Consider the following 20,903-nt stretch of genomic DNA (forward strand, 5'->3'; position numbering starts at 1 on the left):
TTTTTCATCATAGCATCTCCCTTGATCCTGGCACAGTTTTTTTAGTTCCAATAAACCCCAGTTTTTGCATCCTTGTGATTTTACTGAACTTAAAAAAACAACAAATAAATCAGCAAGCCAACACTGAGGTAAGTCCTACCCTTGTAGCTGTGGCTGAAGGGACTCCTCTAGCACGGGAACTGTATGTACAGATGTTGAGTGCATGAAGAAACAGACAGTATAAAGTATACAGTCCCTGAACATGCATCACACGACTTTACATTTTCATTCTTAAGTTTTACCATGCATTTGAGAAACACTGGGATGGTTCATGCCACCATGCCATCCCAAAAATCCAGGAAATTACAAAAATAGCTACAGAATCAAGGCACCCCATAATTAAAATTTGTGTTCTCTAGATCAAAACACATTTTTCTGCAGCAGACATAGATGCAAAAAAAAACCCTGTATATAATAATTCAATTTTGGTTTAGTCCCAAGTTTAGATAAGGCTTTCTAATTAATATGAAGAGCTATAACACAACTCAAAAAAGCCCACACAAGCTCAGCATTACATACAGCATAGATACACTTTCTGGCAAAGCCACATTCATTTTCTCTCTTCTTTCAGTATTATTTTAAGAGTTCTCTGCAGTCAAAAGGTAAATAGAACTAATTAAAGAACAGTCTGTGTTTTTCATACTGTAGAACTACAGAATATTCTGACTTGAATGGGACCTGCAAGATCATTAAATCCATCTCCTAAATGAATGGCCCACACAGGTACAGAACCCACAGCTTGGCATGTGCTGAGCACCATGCTCTGACCAGCTGAGCTAATCTCCTACAGGTATTGCTTGTGAGCACACAAGAGCACAGATTTCATATAAACTTCAAACCTATCAGTCACCGAACTCTGCAGAAGTATGAAAAAGTTCAAATATTTCAGGGCACAAAATCTAAGCTAATTTTCTGCACAAAAGAGAGACTCAAAATGCAAACAGAATGATTAAGACTGGGGTTTATATATGCACATACACATATATCTAAAAACCAAAACTGACTCCGCAACTTTCCTTAGATTGGTCCAATTTTACCCACTTTTGCAACAGTGCCACAAGGTCTGATCAACACCTCAATAAAGTTTGTCAACACACGCCTGTCTAGCCATAAACTAAAGCAATCATTTTGACACGGAATTATCAAATACAATTCTTGCTGTTGTTTGGAGATTTTTTTGCGTTTAGTAGCAACTTTAAAAAAATCATTCAGTTGAAGCAAGAGGACTGTCTAAAGTTCAGTTGCTGAACACAGGGTAAGGTTACATAGAACTTTTTCCAATGACGAATAATGTTGACAGTGTCCTCAGTACTACAGTGCAAAAGCATGTCTCCTTTCTAGTGGAAGCATGAACTTAATCTAAAAAAACCACCAAATTCTTTTTTACTGTATAGGAAACGTAGTCATTTCATGCTTCCACGTTTTGCACTTGCAAGACTCAAAACTTGTATTTCAGATACAGCAGAGCACAATTTGCACAAAGGAAAGGAAAAGCCACAACCTGGCTGCTCAACACTCTGCTTAATATCTCACTTTGAAACAGCGTGTTTATTACGTGTTTTCCACTTAGCAGGAAAAGTGAGCATGCTTGTGTTTGCAGCTCCTCCTCTTTCAAAGAGGCACAGCTGCAGCTGTAGTAAACAACCACTAGTCAGGAACTAAGAAGGTCAAAGTCTGGGTGCTGCATCCATTTCAACTTTTCTAAAACCAAAATTTTTATTTCAAGAAATTAATTTTTTTGACTCATTTTGTACTTATGTCAAGAAAAGGCAAACCACAATCATTCTCCAACAAAAGAAATCAAGATACGGTATTTCAAAAGCCACAAGCAAGATACTTCAGTAAAAACAAGTGTTTTCATATCTCCATTTACGAATGAACAAACACATCATTCTATTTTACTTGGTTCAAATTAGGACTTGGTCAAAAACAACTTTGTACTGATGAGACCTGTTCCACAAAGCAAACAACACTTACTGAAGGAAAGAGTAAGGGGGCTGGCCATGCAGAGAAGAGGTGCCAGCAGCTGTGTAAGGTTCACCTAAGTCATCCAGCAGCCTGAAACAAGGCTACAGCACTCTGTTTCTGGGAATGGTTGCATAAGTGGACATCATGCACCCAGCCATGAGAAAAGGCACACAACTTTCCATTATTTTACAGACCATCCAAAATCTGAACAATGCAATACCCTAGCAGCACTGAAAGCTCCACCAAATTACACAGATGTTCTGCAATTCCCCTGTGCAGCAGAGAGCTCCCCAAGCACCCAGGAAAGGCACTGCCCACTGTCCTCAAATACATGGTCTGTATTTCTATCTAACTGTGGTAGATACCATCCCACACCATCCTGGTCTAGGCAGGAAGGAAAGGAGAGGGAAACAGCCACTACCACAGGGTTCTGCAGCACAAGCCCTTTGCTGACCCCATTCTAACATCTCCCAGGGGAAGAGATATTTCAGCCCCACATTTCTGCCTCCTCGCATCTGGAGTGAAACTCTGCTCGTGCATGTTCAGGTCTGACTGATCCTGACAGAAACAGCTGGCAGAAGACTCCACGATTAGCCTGTCCTGGAATCTGAAAGTTTATTTTTAAAAGTTGTTACACAGAGTCTTCTTGGGCTGTCAGGGGCCTTTCCAGAAAAGGTTTTTCTACAAGAAAGCAAAGAAAGGCCTGGAAATATTATCATGAACTATTGCTGGGAGAAAAAGAATTTAAATTACATAATTTCCCACCTCTCCTATTTACACGTCTAATATTGCTTCACTATCAGAAGCAGAAAACAAACAGTATTTCCCATATCCTAAATTCCTTCCCAGCCATCCAGCACAGGTGCATTCACTCATCAAATGGCCTATGGCGTAAGTCTTTGTCAAAAAGCTTTCCCCCCCCAAAAAAAAGGTGCTCCTCAGACTGCCCCCCTGCTCCCAGTTCCAGGTACCACACACAGCGCAAAAAAAAAAAAAAATTAAAAAAATATAAAGCCGGTGGAAAAAAATACTAAAAGGGGAAAGAAAAAGAAATAAGAAGAGTTAAATGCCACCACTGTTGTTCTGGAGGCATTGGGGGGGAGCGGGCGGGGGTGCTGGCCCGGGGAGGGGCGCGCATGGGTGTCACCGAGGGGGTGATGTCATCCACCAGCCTCCAGCCCGGGCACCTGCCAGCAGCAGCGCAGCAGCGGCTGCCAAAGCCTCCGGCAGCACGGGGAGGAGAAAAAAATAAAAAGACATTAAAAAAAAAATCCGCAATGTTTCCCTTCGCTATGCGCGGTTGGTTTGTGACGATAGGTGACATGCTAGCTTGCAGAGAGCGGTTTCAACTTGATTACGTCCCATTAGAAAGATATTCAAGACACTCCCCCTCTCCCAGCACGAATAATAAAAAAAAAAAAAAAAAAAAAAAAAAGCAGACTCGGTTTATGCAGCCTTACGTCACTAATAAAATGCTCCTATCGCCCCATCTGTGACCTATTCAGCACAGTTACTAATCCCACGCTGCGACCACTTTGCTGTTCCTGTGCATTTCAGAGTTGTAGACCAACCGGAGAGCAGAAAATGGAGCCCATATGCCAGCGCTATATAAAGCAGCCTCGCAAAGTTGCCGCGCATAATCTACCTGCCGCGGCCAGACGAAAAGTGAAAAGCAAAAAAAGCCAAAAAGGGGGTGGTGGAGGGAGGGAGAAGAGTACCATTTACTTCACGATGGATAATTTAAAAAATAAACTAGTTTGCTGTCGTACTCAGGGGAAGGGGGGCTGCCAAGAGCTAGCGGGATTTTACAAGCTCTATACAGACCCCGATAAAGTGAACTTCTCTTCAGTGCTTCCACCCGAAAGGACTCGTACCTCCTCCCTAAGCGCATAAAATATCTGATTTCCTACGCAAGCCCGCTTAGGAGACTGAGTGCCACACCAAGATCCGAAACAAAAAAAAAAAAAGCCCCAAAAACCGCTGTCTGGACCGGAGCATGGCATCCCTGCAAACCACGGGGAGGGGAATATAGAATAACCCGTCTGGTAGCTCCTATCCGCCTCCCCCAACATCCGAGCACCAGCGGTGGTGCAGGATTTTGGGGGAGGCGGAGAGGAGTCCACATCTCATCCGAGAGGAAATTCCATCCCAGCAGCGGATTCGGAGGGCTTCAGAGGGTGACGCTGATGCCATGGGGTAACCCATCTCCCGCAGCGGCTCCGGGCTCACGCGTTCAATGTAAATACCAGCGGGTTGCTCCCCAAGCTCCCGACTTCTGCAAGAGCGAGCATTTGTTCCACAGAAGGTAATTATTTCTGTGGAAGGTAATACAGCACGACACTCTTGCCTTTCTAATTTTTTCCCCCATAGCGTGCTATAGTCCGATTTTCTTCCCCCCAGACAACGTTACACTCGGATTTTCCCCTGCACAGAGAGCTACACTTTATACTTTCCTGATATTTGTTTATATATATTAATCGCCCAGCCCCGAATGTGCACGGGGTCCGCCCGCCCCCACCCACACCCCCCGGGGACGGCAGCACAAAGGGCTGGGCGCTCCCAGCTCGCGGCTCATCACTCCCCGCTTATCGCTTTTTATTCTTCCCCCCGCTTTTTTCAACGCCGCCCCCACCCCTTTTTTCCCCCTCCTAAAGCCTCAGCGGGAAAGTTGAGGGAAAAGTTCGGGCCGGCCCCTAGCACCCTACCCCGGTGTCGCTGCCGCCGGGGCACCGGCAGGGATGGAGGCAGGCGGGAGGAGGGGATGGATGGAGCGGGGGAGGGAGCGGGGGAGGGAGGGCACCGCCGTTAACCCCCGGCTCGCCCCGGCGGCGCCGGGGGAAGCGGCGGGGGCGCCCTGCCCCCCTCCTGTTCTTTAAAATTATCTAACTTCAGTATAGGAGTGGGGTTTTGTTTGTTTGTTTTTTTAAATAGAGGGATGGCTGGGACAGCAGCAGCAAACCCCACACACGTTAGCCGTTTATCCTGGTAAGAAAGGGAATCGGCACAGACCTGAGCAGAAGCGGCAGAGCAGGAGAAGAAACTGTTTCCTTCCCTGACACAGAGTCCCCGCTCTGTGTCTGTCTGTCCGCCCGCCCCGCGCTCCCCGGCAGTGCCCCGCGCACTCGCACCCCGCACCGGCGGAGGCAGCCGGCGGCCGTCCCCGGGAAATGAATGGGGGCAGCCCGGGGAGCCGCGGCGCTCGCTCGCCGCCGACTTACCCGCGTCACATGATGAGCCCGGGCAGGGTGGGCCGGGGGTGGAGGCTCCCGGCACCGCCTGGCCGCGCCTCGCGTGGGGCCGCCGCGACACCCCGCCGGCCGCTCAGACAAAGGGTCCGGACCGGTGTCCCCCTCCCCAGCTCCCGGCCCCTGCTCCGGCCACGGCGGGCGCCGGTGGCGTCGCTGGCATGCGGCGCGTCCCCGCCCCCACCGGCAGCCGGGCGGAGGGAGGGGAGGGAGGGGCCGCGCCCCCGCCCCGCGGCCGCCCCGGTGCGCCGCCCGCCCCGCCCCGCGGGGTGGGGACGGGAACGCCCGGCCGCGCCTCCCCCTCCCGGCCCCGGCCCCGGCCCCGGCCCGGCCCGGCCGCGGGGAGGGGCAGGGCAGCGGGGCGCCGCGGGGAGGGGCCGGGCGGGGCCGGCAGCGGGGGCGCCGAGGGGAGGCCCGGGGCGGGGGGGCGTCGAGGGCGGGGCGGGCTAAGGAGGCGCCGGGGGAGGCTCGGCGGGGTGTGGGGGCATGGCGGAGCCTAAGGCTGTGGGAGCGCCGAGGGGACACTGAGGGGGGCGAGGCGCTGGGGGTGCCGGGGGGAGCCCCGAGGGTACAAGGCGGTGGGGAGCGGGAGGAGCGCTGGAGGGGCCCCGGGGGGACACGCGGTCGCAACACTGAGGGGCGTCCCGGGGGCAAAGGACACAGTGGGCGATGGGTCCGGCCCGACCCGGCCCCCGCTGTTACCTGGGGCTGAGCGCTGCGAGCCTTTCCCTTCTCTTTATTTTGTTTCCTTCGCACAGCCAGACTGCAGCTCGTGAGAAGTATGCGAGGCGTGGGGTTGTGGTGGTTTTTTTTTTTTTTTTTTTTTTTTTTTTTTTTTTTGGTCAGCGCTTGTAAGTCCGAGTCGCGCCCCTGCAAACTGAGAACTTCCTTTATGGGGAAGATTTTTCACACGTAAGGACTGCAAATACTGGGTTGTAAAGGATTTAATAATAACATACAGAGGAACGGATTCCATAATCTTAAAGTTTGTTTAAAACATGAAGGCTTTGTTACATTAATGTTTGAAAATAAGAACTTTCAGAACCTTAGGAAGCAAAAATATAAACCGTAAGAGTCAGTTAAATCTTAGGAGGCAAATCTCTATTTCTTTTCAAAATCATTCTCACAGTGTTTACACGGTGAAATATTTTGATGGAAAGTTCCTGGTCCATGCCTGGGCAGTATTGAAGCTATTAAGCTGGCTGACAGGCTACCTAGGGATTCTCTTGCCTTGGAGAGCCTTTTGTTAATGTAAAGCTGATGTTTTCTGCCTCCTCCGCTGTGGTCCGTGCTGCATGAAGTAAACACGGTGTGGCCGGAGCGCAGGTGAGCTTTGACCGGTGCTGCCCGCTCAGATGGTTTCTGGGCAATGGTCACAGGCCTTTTAAGTTAAGGAAGCTTGATAGCCTCTTGAATAATCAGGGTGCTGTGTTGGCCTCTGGCAGAAGCCATGGTCAGAGCAGGTAGAAACCGCCAAGTTCTTCATGAGTCCCACCCCGTATTCTCTCAAATTCACAGCCAGCTCAACAGTTCCTGAGAGTCCCAGTCATGACCATCATTGGGCAAATAAAAACTGAAAAGAGGGATGAATCCCGTGTCTAGGAGGATGACCTGTCATGTGAGGGTGTTTGTAAATGCCCATATAGATTGTGTATTTACACAGAAAGCCAGGCGGAGCGCAGGTAAATGATTACTGCTAAAATGTTATTACTTTCAGTAAATACAAACTAATATTTGCTGCTCATCACAGTATTTACTGAGGAAGCCAGAAGAACTAGAACCAATGTTTGTTCCTGGAGAGGATTTCATGCCAGCTGTCAGAAATACATCTACTCATCTCTTTCTCTGTAATGGTCCTCTGCCTCCTCTTGGCATAAATGGTTTGGATAATAAAACCGTTCACTATTTGTCTCTGCATCTTACCTGTTTTCACAAGGAAAAAAATGGCAGAATAATAAATAAGAAATGTTAAAAAGGCTATAAACAGAAATATATGTCTACAAGTCATAAAGGGGATTAGGCATGATTTGCTATTGTAATGTTGCCTCTGGTCTAATCATTTCCTTTGGAGAAAAGTGAGCATAGAGTTAAAATACAGTCGAACAACCCAAGCAATGTATTTCCTTATGCTAGTAGTTTAGATCAGAACCAGCTCCAGCTACTCCCAGTAAGTTACATATGTGATTCATTAGATTTCACCCAAGTCAAAAGTTAAGGCTGTAACACTTGTTTTAAAAGATAAAATATGCAATCCCTTAGGAAGCAGGCTACTATAGAAGGCAGCTGGAAACATTCTCTGGACAGATGCATAGCTTATATTCAGATTTATCAATAAAAAAAGTGAATATTAACAACATTCATCCTTCTTAGCCACTTGGAACAGGGAGCGCTGAGTGTTCTGCAGAAAAAACTGGTTTCTACCTACTGAGGTTAAGGGATTAATGAACAATTGGCACATGAAAAATGAATAGTGATAGCAAGAAGAAGATTGCATGTAGACAGTGTGATAAGGTGCATAACAGAGAAACATCACATTACACACATTGCTGTGCCCTGAGAAAAGGACAAAGCTCATTTCCGTTGAATTTCAGATAAAATATTTTAAAACATCGATATTTATTTTGTCATACTTAGAAATATTTTATTCATTTGTATAAAATGTCTAAAGAACTCATCTAGAAGAGGTGTTGGCTGACTGACATTGGGTGATAAAATTTGTTCCTCTTAAGTTTCATGATGTGCTATGTTGGCTGTTTACATGGTCTATTGCCTGCTGCTAAAAACTATTACCCATATACATGAATTTGCAGGGCAGTATCTAAAGCAAAAAAATATGTGGCTACACTTGCAAGAGGAATGTATTACATGATTATATATCAATAGATTGATACAGAAGTAGGGATATTACACATTAGTATTTGATATATAACACAGATTTATAGAGAAATGTAGTTCTCAATCACATGCTTTTATGGAAAACCTGTCCTACTAAATCACCATCTTGGCTCACTCCATACACCTGACCCCTGTTTCCAGTCTCATCTAGCTTAACAAAGCTGAACATACATCGTCTGAAAATGATCTGGCTTGCATTTTAGCATGGAAATACTTTGAAAGCATTTAGTATTTCTCAAGATTTAGAAAGTTCCTTTTTCTTCTATTTTTTTCCCTTGAAAGAAGAAACTAATTATATTTCCTTTGAATCAATGGGACTTCTCAGCATTTTTTGAGAAACACAGTCCCAAATTTTGAAACAGGAACCTTAACAGTGTACTGCCATATATTATTCTAAAATTAGAAAACCGTATTTTTGAAGCCAGGAGAACAAATCAGCCCGCTGACCATTTTTGGTTGCTTGTTTTTACTAAAGCTTGACAAGTGTGTTTGTGTGATTTTTTCTGTACTTTTTCTGTAGTTGTCCAATTCTGTCCTATTACCTACAGAGTAGTATTACTGAATCACTTTTATTGGGTCCCACTGCTTACAATATCAGATGGCTCTTTCCCATCTTCCTGTAGCTGTTCTTCCCTAAGTAAGTTTCCTAAAACTTACCAAAAACAAGGTACTACGAAATCTCCCCTTAATGATCCTCAGCCTCTCATGTCTCCTGTTTTTGTCCTCCACTGATACAAAATTTTCTTAATTGTCTTCTTTGTTTTATAATTTTATCTCAGATCCTAGTCCATGTGCAAATAAATAATACTCTTCAATGCAATTTAGCAATTTAGCAATTTAGCAACTTCTACCTTTAAGCCTGCATTAAGGTTATTTTTTTTTTATTAATAACTGATAATTTTTCAAAATGGAGAATGGCACCACCAGCAGAGAGCACACTGGACCTCAGAACAAAAGAAAACAGAAAATCAATAATATATTTTAACAATGTTTGCCTGAAACACATAAAAATACTTTTGAAATACATCAGTAATGTGCTGAATATTGAGAGATTTTGTAATTTAACACCACTTATACAAAAAAATCACGTAAGTTACCTATGTTTATTCCATTTCAGATTATATTCAATTTTCTAATTCAAATAAACAAAACAAAACTAAACAAAACAAAAACAGAAACAAAAAAAATTGACCTTACTACCCAAACCAAAACCTAAATGCATTTTTATTTGGGATGCATGGTTAGACAAAAGCTTTAACAAATTACCTGATGCATTTTAGAAGACAGATTGTGTTCATTTGCTGAACTTAGAGAAACCTTTGGGTTGACAGATAATCAATTCAAATACCTACAGCTGAGGGATTGTATTACTAATTCCTTTCACAAGCCTTCCCTTTTGGATACAGGCAAATAAACGTGTTTTCTTTGCCAAGGAATTGACCACACCAGCAGATACAGGTATGACTGCTGTCTTGCAATCCAGCCTGTGAACATCTGCCAAGTGCTTCCTCCACTCTTTCTGCATTCAACCTAGTGTTAAGTTCAACATGAATATGTGGACCTTGCCCCTTTATCTGACAGCTGCCATCAAGCATGAGAATACAGACTCTTTTTGGGCCAGGACATCAACTTTTGTTTCTTTGAAAATACTTACAAAGTGTTTCAACATGCATGGCACTCTGCCATCAAATGCTAAGCTTTTTAGTCAACTTGTAGGTGGCCATTAACCAAAACAGTCGGTCTAAAATATGGAAGCACAACTGTCAAGTATCAGGGTTGTATTTCATGGGCCTCACTCAAACATCAGCAGTACTATTCCTTGGGTATGAACATTGGAGCTTTTGGACACCAGGTCTGTATTTTTTTCTGTATTTCATATAAACAAATTGTTCTTAAACGGGCTATCAGGTAATCTTTCCTACAGCCCACTGTCATTAAACCCCCCCTAAAAATACACAACCTTGCACATTGCATAAATGGCAGTGTTAGTGTACACAATGCAGCCTCTATGACATAGTGAAGCATATAACGGAGAGTAGTTCAGTTATACTACACAAGAGAGGAAAATTATAATCTGATGTAATTAATAGGTGTGCGTTTTCCTCCAGGTGCAGAGATCAAAATATTCATTTTGCCAGATTTAGTCTAGCGATGCTGCCAAGACACATATTCTAGGAAAGTGGGGCCACAAAGTATTAGTTCTTCACTCCCTTGATCCAAAGATCCAAAGCTCTGTGCCCTTTTTATAACCTTGGACTGAGATCATGCTTTTTTTTTTTTTTTTAAATTTTAAACTTGCCTTCTTTTAGAAAGAGCCCTTAAAGGCTTATGATCTTATTCAAGATCCAGAAAAACAGGAGGAACATTTCCTTATTTAGTATAATCTGAGACTAACAAAATAGAATAGGGAGTAGGAAATCATCAAAGGGCATGTTCTGGGGAACGTTTGATATGTGCATGTCGTTAATGTTTGGTTACTTTACGTTTTTGCAAAAAATAAACAACAAATGAACAAAAAGGAGATGAGCACTTCCTGGCTCTGAACACCATGTCAATGCAATACCCATGAATGGAATGGATTGCTCTGGATTTTCGTTTCAAAACTCTGTAGTTTGTAGCTGAATTTATGAACCTAAATACCACCCTAATAAAATTTCTTACGTCATTTTAAGGTCTGTGTTCAATTCCATGATCTCATCTCCTTGCATTAAACACTGTGTTGTTTGGTTGTTTTGGAGACAAAAACAGAAAAGGATTCATCCCTTAAACTGCTTTATAAAGAAAGGCACACAGTAATCTCACATGAACATTGGAGCTACTACGTTTCTTATGGGAAGATAGAGATGTAGTATAGGACAATCCCAATTTTCCCTGTGACTCCCACTGTCTTGTGTTCTCCATGGCTCCTGGTAATTTTGCGTTCCACTGTGTCTTTGTAAAACTGATGATGTCTAATTTGTTCCCTGTACATGGGTTCCATGGGCTCCAAAAGAAGTTCTGCATATTAAAGACCTGGAGGAGAAGATTCAAAGCCAGAAGAAATGTTTCAGAAATAGCTGGGGATAGTGCACAGGAATAGGGAGCATTCTGCAGTCAGGTTAGCAAAGGAACACATTCAACTGAGCGTGGATTTTGCATATAGTAGGCAGCCAAAAATATCTGGGATATCTTCTTTGCAGGGATTGTCATAACAATCTTTCATACTTTTCCTGACAAATTTTAAGTATAACAAGTATTTTCAAGAACTTACAGTTTTTATCCCAGTTGTTTTTCATTTAACAAAGTTTTTTGTTCTCCTGGGAGGAGTTAAATAAATTACAACAGAATAAATCTCCCGATACATGTGCACTTAGATGTTTTCTCTTTACTCATACAGCATTCCTCCACCCCATCTTACAGATGCTTTCTGGTGTTACTAAAGCATTCATGTTGATAATTTTTGATTTCAAGGCCATGCAACTTGGCGTTTCCAGTACTACAAACTCTTGGATTCAGGAAGCATTTACCCAGCATCAAGAATGGAAGAGACTAAGAATTAGATTAGAAATGAGACAGAGCTCTGGGGAAAGGGACCTGCAGGTCCTGGTCAATGGCAAGCTGAATTTAAGTCAGCAGTGCCCTGGCAGCCAGGAGGACCAACCTTGTCCTGGGGGCATCAGGTACAGCATCATTGATGCCTTAAGTTTTAGCTTTCATGTTTCTCAGATTCTGTGCTGGCTAGGGGTGTAGTTCTGAGCCTCATATTAAGTGTTAGTAAGCTCTCTTCACAGAGTAGGGAGACAAAACAAATCCTTTTCCAGATGCAGACCAAGTACAACTGCTACAAGTTTTCAGGCCCAAAAGCATAAACGGTGGACTGAAGAGAGAAAAAAAAAGGATGAGACTTCATAATCTGAAGCTGTAATTGGACAGTTAAACCCAATATGCAAATGGACCAAAACTTATAAAAGTGTAAGACCTCGTGACCGGTCATCCATTTTGTGACCATTTTGGGTCCACCTTAGATGTAGCCCTTGCCAGACTCTTGTACTTCCCAAGGTGTATCCTTTAAAGGCCTTTTAATAAATACTTACTTTATTCTCTTATCTCTGTTGAGTCTCTGTTCCAGGTCAGCCTTCCCAAGGCATCATTGCCCACTGGGCAATGCGGGGAATTGTTGGTCTCTGCTTTGCACTGGAGTGGCCTCACCTTGAGTGCTGGGGACAGTTTCAGGCACCACAGTACAAGACATTAAGCTGTTAGAGAGCATCCAAAGAAGAGAAAAAAGGATAGGTCTGGAGGGGGAGCTGTATGAGCAATGTCTAAGGCTACTTGGTCTATTCAGCCTGGAGGAGACTGGGGGAGACTGCATTGCAGTTACAACTTCCTCCTGAGGGGATGCAGAGGGACAGGCACTGCTCTTGTGAGGTGACAGGGCTCAAGGAAATGACATTAGCTGAGTCAAGGGAGGGTTAGGTTGACTATCAGGAAAAGGGTTTGTCTCTCAGAGGGCAGTTGAGCACTGTCACAGGCTCCCCAGGGAAGTGGTCACAATACCAAGCCTGAGTTCAACAAGTGTTTGGACAATGCTCTCAGGCACATGGTGTGACTCTTGGGGTTTCCTGTGCAGGGCCAGGAGTTGGACTTGATGATTCTGATGGGTCTCTTTCAACTCAGCATGTTCTGTGTTTCTGTGACTGAAAATTAAAAATGCTCAGCTCTTCTGTTATGTAATTAGGTTGGCTTGAAACGCCTGGGTTTGCACCTGAGCATCACGGATATATCCATGATCATGGTGATTTCTGGATAGTATGCTTTCTTGATATGGAATGTTGATGACTCACAAGTATTAGCAGGCTTTATCTGGACTCAGTTGTACATATCACATTACAGATGAGTAAACTGAGTAAATTATTTTTTTAATGAGTTATAGGGTTTTTTTAAATGCTGAATTTTACAGATTATTAACTGTTGTACCACTGGATATCAATGTAACAGTTGAAAAAATCTAAGCATTGTATTGTAGCAATTGCTTACTTAATGTCTGGGCTTGTTTGTGTGATTTTTGTTTTTTCTACTAAGAGAATAAATTTGAGTGACTGCAAAGCTCAGTAAGTATGAGTTATCAATTCTCTTTCTAATGACAACTGGTGACATGATTTTTACAAATGGCTGAGCATTTGGCAAATGCTAACCATAGAAATCGAATGAGCTGAAAGAAACTCCATTCTGCCCCATTGTCGCCACTGAGCTGACAGATGGGAAAAAGAGGAGGAGGTTGTGATGCTCTCCCAGAAGCCCAGGGGTGCACCGCAAAATGACTGCTGAAGTGCCTTGACAGACCGTAAGTGAGAGAGGAGCAGATTTCTGAAGTGCAGACATCACCTATGTCTTGCTTTGCTACAAAATTACCCTGTCTGCAGCCTCCCCAGATGGGCTGGCCAAATTCTCTGTGGAGCACTTAGCACCGTAACCCATTTGAACCTCAGCGGTGGAGGTAAAATTGAATTTGCCTGACAGAAGGAGGAGCTGGAGCCAGGCTACCTCCTCCAGCAGCTGCTGGAATAGTGAGGGCAGGACTATCCCTACAGTTGCCCCAGGCAGGTGGCCCGAATGCCAGCATCTGCTGCTGTCCTGGACACTGTCACCTGCCTGAGCCCTATCAGCATGGCCAGGGCGCTTTGCTATCCTGGCTGTCTGCTGCTGTGAACATCTGCTTGCTCTGCTGGTGCCTAAGCAGCAGGGAGAATCACCCAGTATGCAGAAAATCTGTAAATCTCAGAATAAGAATTGAGAAATGGGCAGTGGAAGTCTATTGGGATCAGATGGCTCAGCTTTGCCTTTCCTTAACTTTTTTTTTAATCTCCACAATTAGTCTAATGCATGTCCTTTGGTTTTGTAAGAAGTGACACGACAAGTTAAAAGTACCAAACTTCAGTAGCTTTACCCATATGTGCTGCGTGCCTCAGGCTAGACAGCACATATTGGTAGCCAGACTGAGAAGAACATTTACCACATTACCTCTTCAAAACTCACTTTATTTTTCTTGTTGAGCTGGCTCCCATCCAATGTGACACTCCAGTGTGAGCAGTGTAGTGACAGCAACAGCCTCCATGGAAACACATCAGAGCATGAGGCCAGCCGTGGGGTATACAGACAAGGCAGCTCTCTCCTTTTCCTTAGTCTGTGTGCTTTTGCTCAGAACAAGCTTTCTTTTTATTTCTAAAGCATTATTATGAGTGCTTCTCCTATGCCATCGTGTCTTTGCTATGTCTCTTGTAGCAGTGCAAAGTTATGCCGAATCTGGAGTACCTGGGGCCAATTGCAAGGCATCACCATTCCTCAACCTCAGAAACCTCCACTCCTCTTTCACATGATGGAGCCAGGAGGGAACCTGGCTTTCCAACCGAGACACAAATAAATGCTGGCTGCTGTGGGTGGAGGTTTGTGCACTATGGAGTGACTCACTCTTGAGGACAGTGCCCTGCTGGCAGCCTTGGTGCTGCTGTGCCAAAGGTCCTGCTAACTGAAGGTCCTGAATCTTTTTGGCAAGATGGAGAAAGGGAAACAGCATCTCAGAAATTTCCTTGATGTCTCAGAATTTGACATACCCCCTGTCTCACCAAATAACAAGTGTATGGGGAAAAGGGTGGGTGGAGGGGAGGTGTTAAGCAGGTTACTCTCCCAGTACAACACTGGGAAGGTTTTGATGATCAGAATGATCAGAATGATCAGAATGCTTCAAGGACAAAACACTTCATCATCAGGGCCACACCTTCCTCTCCATCATACTGAAAACTGACTCCCTAGGTAACAACAGCATGAAAAATTGTCTAAGGACATTATAATATAATTCATTATTTCATTTCCTCTTAATATTTCTCTGAAATTTTCCTTTTTATACCCTAGACTACCCTGAAGTAAATCTCAGTCTGACTATCCACTGCTTGATGCAGACAGTGAACCAGGTAGATGTTTGGCATTGTTCCAAGTCTTTGGGCATTTCACATACAACAGCGTAAATCCAGCAAAATCTGTGCACCTACAGGGCAGCTGCTACTGTGCTAAACTTCCAGACACCTGGCTTTACATCCACAGACAACATGACAATATTGAGTTTCACTGCATATCACTTGTAGGCTCCCAGCTCTGAATTTATACTGTGCAATGCGAAATACTTATTCTGGATGTGTCATGGGGAGAATCAGGTGCCTGGGATTCACCACAGCCAGAGTACTGAGCAGGGAGTGTCTTAAACTAATCAAGAAGAATCTCTGAAAGCCATTGTATAGTAAAATTTCCCATCTCAACATATAAGGAGCCTACACATGGGTTGCAAGGCAGTTGTTTTTAGTGGTTGGGAGTCATAGTGTGGTTCTAATTTGAGCTGAGCACCTCAGCCATCTTTCCAAAGAGCTGAACTAGCTCTTTTTAAAATTTAAATGATACATCAGTACCCTGACTATATATGACGTGATACAACAAGTATCAAGCACATTTTAGTGTCTAATGCTTTAATGCATGTGTTACGAATCATCATCATCATCATCATCATCATCATCATCATCATCATATTTGGCAGATGTCTTTGTCATATTAAACACTTTGGTGGACATCAAGAGTCACACTTGCTTCCACATGGACTCCAGCACTTCTGACATTGATTTGTTTGCTCCTCATGTATTTGCTACCTCAAGTGCTTTGGGTGGTTATGTGTAACACCAGGTCACCTAGGCTAAGTCAGGTGTGAAATCTTTCAGGTATAACAACAGATCTTAATAAATATGGGCACTGTTTCCTTAGTTATATTTCCTTGCAAGGCTCTTTGTTCCCTGATGTCTCAGACACACAAAAAAACTAATTGTGCATCATAAGGGAACCACTCACCTGGCTTCCTAAGTGATGTTTCTCATCTACTGAAATTACTTCTCCAAAATCACCACAGGTTCTAGAACTCTAGTTAACACTCTTAATATCAATTTCCAGTATATGAGCCTAGGTCCTGAGATTATATTAATTTGAACATCTATGTTGAGTTAGTGGTCCTCAGCGTGTTTATCAAGTTGTTGATGTGGTCCATGAATGTGTGAACTTCCCAGAATCTTTCATGTCACTTTCCACCTTTTCTCTTCCTCATCTATCCATCCTGCTTGCCTATTTCTCATTCCAGGAGAGCCTGATCATTCCAGCATCTTTACAGTGTAATACATTAAAAAAACCCTTTGTTGGCTACCTTTAAAGTACTTCACATTTCTTTATATCACTTACACTACCATAGCAATACAGTAAAGAATGCCATCTAATTTACATAAAGTCACACAGAGGTTAATTAGTATATGGAGGTTAATTTCAGAAAGAATGCACTAGGAAAAAAGCAGCAAAAAGCAATTCTTTCTTTAATTGGTGTTGTACACACACCTCTTTCTATGTTTTACAAATTTACTCAGGAATTTTTGTCTTCATTTTCTGGGAAGATTGCATGTCAGGTAGAAAGGAAGTCTGGCACTGTGTCTGTCTGAGTGGTTCCTTGCTGACCTTTCGTTGTGGGATATACTATTTGGAAATACTGCCATCACATGCTATCACAATTACATGGTGAGCACTGTAATGCTACGCTTGAGTGCATCCTCTGCAGTGGAACAAAAATAATTCCCAGTTGTTTTTCTACTTGCATAATTTGATACAAACTTCACATTAGAAATAATATGTTCCACCTCTGTCCACAAGGAATGGAGGGAAAGTGCTAGCTTGGTGAGCCCGCGTGCTGGATGAAAAGCAGGGCATTTAATGTTACTAGGGAGGGACAAAGGTGATTATTTTTGTTTGAGAAGAAACATTCTGGAGGCTATCAGAAACTGCTCCCACGTGACAAAGGAAGATGGCAATCTCTGAGCCTTGCTGGATTCATCTCTAAATTTCAACACTCAGATCTGTGTATTGACTCCATATCCATCTCAAGATCCTGTGACTTCAGTGGAAGTGGTTATGTTTTTCAACAGGAGCTTTGATGGACACAGTACAGTTTAATTTGAAGACACCTATTCTCTCAGCAATAAAATACATTTCTACTGTCAAGACCCAAAACCCACGATGGGCTAAACTACAGTGTTTATAATGAGTCATTAGCATTATCATTTATTGCATCTGCTTCAGCTTGGATCTTGGTAACCCAGAGCTACTTAACAATGTTGAGTTTGGCTTTTGAAATACATGTTAGAATTCTTGTGTTCACGGACTCCTTGGAGCTATTCTATTCCCAAAATGTTTCTTTCTCAGAAGTAAGTAGGAGAAATCCCTGCAGCAGGTTTGAACAGCAATAGCAGACTATGAAGACTTCAGTGTTATTTCTGTCTCTCCACCAAGCTGGTGAGACACTAACAAAGCAATTCCGGTGGTGGAGACATGGATCTACTCAAGCTCCTGGTAGAAACAGAGTACCTCCTGCCCCTGTATGCAGTGCCAAAACCATGGGCACACCATGCTGCCTTCCTGAGCACTCCTTCCCTTTCACCGCAGCAGCAAGGTAGTGGCTTCACCACTACTCCTTTGAAGGATGCAGTGGGTTTGTAATTCTGTAAATGTTAATTCTGGTGAACATTTGTACAGAGGCTGCATAGAAACCAGACCTGATGCAAGCCTTTCCATGATGAGTGGGTATATAGTGGTACAGCCTCTCCTAGGTCACACAAAACTGGATGCTACATTTAACAGTGCTAACAAGGTAGTCAGCACCCTTCCATTTTCCTTGGTCATGAATAAATCCATCCTTGACAAGACACATCTCTGTGTTCATTCAAAAGATGAAATATAATAAGAATACCAATAATCAACATTGAACTTATTTATTCTATCTACACATGCATTATTCCTTATTATTCTTGGTGCCTAGGAAAATGTTCCTTCTCTTCCTTTAAAAAACTCTTGTCCATTGTTGCTGTTTACAATCTCCTTATTGTTGCTGAGGGTAGTCCTATTGCCTCCCTGTCATCATTTAACAAAGCTAAATGCATTTCATTATTTTAATCTTTCTTGAAAAGTCAATCGCTTAATTAGAATCTATGGTTGTGGAGCTCCACTAGTGTCCACAGGCTAAACACCGCTAAGGCTGTTTTCTTACTAATTGTGCTCACAGGCAGGATATTTGTTACTGTTGTTGATGGCATGAATTTGTTTGGGGTTTTGTTTTTGTTTGTTTGGTTGGTTTTTTAAAAGACTGTTTATCTAGGTGAAATGCAAAAGGCAAAATTCATTAAATCAGATTTTCAAAGGACCAAAACCTTCAAGACATAGAAAATGATCATTTTCTTGATTGGGATTTTAAACTGAAACATGCAATGACAAACCTAAAAGTCTGGAGTCTGTAGACTGAGCACATCAGAATCTCTCAGTAATACATGGAGATGTTAAGAACATGATTTTAAAGGAAGGCTGTCAAATGCTGATCTGCTCTCTTCTACCAATTCCTAATGAGCATCAAAAATACGGAAACAATCCTTCATTCCTAACCTATCAGACACATTTTGTTAAAGAGGTATCTGGAAATTCAGTGGGAAGAACACCCAAAAAAGAAGTTGCTTACCTTGTCCTTTCTCACTTTTGTCTCCAGTTTTGCTCACTAATCACCCTACATGCAAGTTTTAGCACGGATTTTGTTCTTCTAGCATGTAATTGAAGAAGAATCAAAGAACCTTTACAAAGACACTGAAGTGACTTTTTGAAATAACTTTTGATGAGCTTCTCAGTTTGTCATTTCTTTTCTATGTACTTAGGTATGTAAATTTTTTGCATATGCCATTGGTCCCCACAGCACCAGACATACTAGTTTGGAGAATAAATGTAATAACTCCTACCTGAGAGATGTATCTTCTACTCTGCATATAAATTTTCTGTAGTTTGAATATTTCTTGTGCTGGGATATGTCCCATTTGATTCAGTTCTATTAAAATCATTTTTTTCATTACACATAAGTTAAAGTTGTGTTGTTTGGACATAGGTGTAGTACTATTCCATCAAGGTGTGTTCAGAGTGTGTTTCTATCTATCTCCTCTGGCCATGGAGATTGTTAGGTTCAACTGTGCGGTGTGGCTTCCTCTACAGTGCTCAGGATGAATCCTGCTCTACCTATCCACTACATTATGCAGTCAATTCTCCTGTGTCCCACACTGTAATCTGCTTCCTACTTCCAGTCTAAAAAGTAGCCTTTAAAAGGCATTTCTCCTTTACTTGGGAGACCAGACTTCACAGCTGGGATTTCCTAGGCCTTGTCATGGCTGCCACTGATTTTTTCACATCAGTCCTAGACTTGATGTGGCTTACCCCTGGTGACAAATGCCAAAATAGTACCAGATCCCACTAATGATTTAGCTGTGTGCTTAGTAGCATGATAATATTTGGACCTCTGCCCTGGTTGCCCACACAGATGTGACTTGAAAAAACCACCTGTAGGGCCATACCATCACCATGCCTTTGGGGATGCCCTGTCTTTGTATATGCGCTCCTCAACATTCAGTAGCACCTGCAGCATCTATACCTGCCCTAAGGTGTACAGCTCCTGAGGTAGACAGCTTTCTCTTCCCTGTTCTCCTTCTGCTCATGCAGCCTTTCCAGCACCACCACTTGTCTTGAGCAGCAGAGTTTACTCCCTCCACAAGTTTTTCCAACATTGTGATTTAAGCATTCTTGAGGTTTTTAAGAGCTGCAGCCTAAAAACCCGATAGTTCGAAAACCTTCTTGTTTCCAAGGTGAGGTGGCAAACATTGAAGACTCTGAAAGCTGAGCTCAGAGCCCAGGAGGTTAAGGCCCCTCTGGGAATTTCAGAACAGGTCGAGCATCATGTCTGGTCAGTCTGGAGTATGACAGATCTTAGGTGAAAGACATGGGGCATTTCCTAACACTTGGCTGTATCTGAGCTGGTTCAAAATTTTCCTTTGAAGGATTTGACAGTGGACCAGGATGTTTCTGGAGAGTAAGCATCTAGTAAATTACACAGTGCTAAAGTGTTGGCAGGTTGGATCCCTGGGATTTAGGCATGTGGACTTTGTCCAAGTCTCAGTATAATTTTGAAAGGTGTGTGTGTTGCTGTTAATGCCTGCTCCTCAAAAAAAACTGGCAAAAAATTTCATGTGCTAACACCTGTGTACCTATAGCCTATACCTATACCTATCTGCTGACTCTGATTTTCAATGAAACCCATGTTTACACCACTAAATGATGTGTCTGCATCAAAAGGCCCTTGGCATCCAGCTTGCAACTGTGCATTGCACACTACATCTCTGTCCCAGGCCATGGGCGAAACTCTCTGACGTTCAGCCATCCTGGTACTGTAAATGGAGAGATTCATTCCTCCTGTGTAAATAGAAGACAAACTAGTTTTCAGGTAGCATAGAAAAACAGCAGTGAATGCTTTACTGCATAAAAGACTAAAAAACATCTGTAGAAGGAAGCTCCATTCTTTAGAAGCTTAAAAAATACTTGAATTTGGCAGAGAACAAAATATTTTGAAATTATGCAACACAAAACAGTCACTGACATTCCTACTGAAACATGACACTGGTTCCAGGATGTTCAGGCACTCCTGCTGGGATAGATAATCTGCATTTAAATTACAAGGTTCAGCCATATGTCTGGCTGGGAAATGAAAAGAGTGAAATGATAGATACTACCTTGTGCTTCTGCTCTTGGAGTCTTTTTCATCCTGCTCAGTCACTCTCTTGCACTGAGGTCTGTTCCAGGATAAACCCTCTTCCTATTAGATAATATCCAGATGTCTCCAGGGCC

The 20,903-nt window shown here is 43.2% G+C and overlaps 1 protein-coding gene across 2 annotated transcripts in view; it reads right to left on the bottom strand.

Annotated features, from left to right (window-relative positions):
- The window catches only part of KLF12 (KLF transcription factor 12), a 224,714-nt gene extending 219,356 nt beyond the window's left edge, over window positions 1-5,358 (bottom strand). For both annotated transcript variants that reach the window (XM_063392220.1, XM_063392219.1), the window contains exon 1: window positions 5,226-5,358. The gene's annotated coding sequence lies outside the window, so the exon portion shown is untranslated. The remainder of the gene's footprint in view (window positions 1-5,225) is intronic.
- Window positions 5,359-20,903: the final 15,545 nt, after the last annotated feature.

This window comes from Prinia subflava, chromosome 3 (assembly GCF_021018805.1).
Source record: "Prinia subflava isolate CZ2003 ecotype Zambia chromosome 3, Cam_Psub_1.2, whole genome shotgun sequence".
Lineage (NCBI taxonomy): Eukaryota > Metazoa > Chordata > Aves > Passeriformes > Cisticolidae > Prinia > Prinia subflava.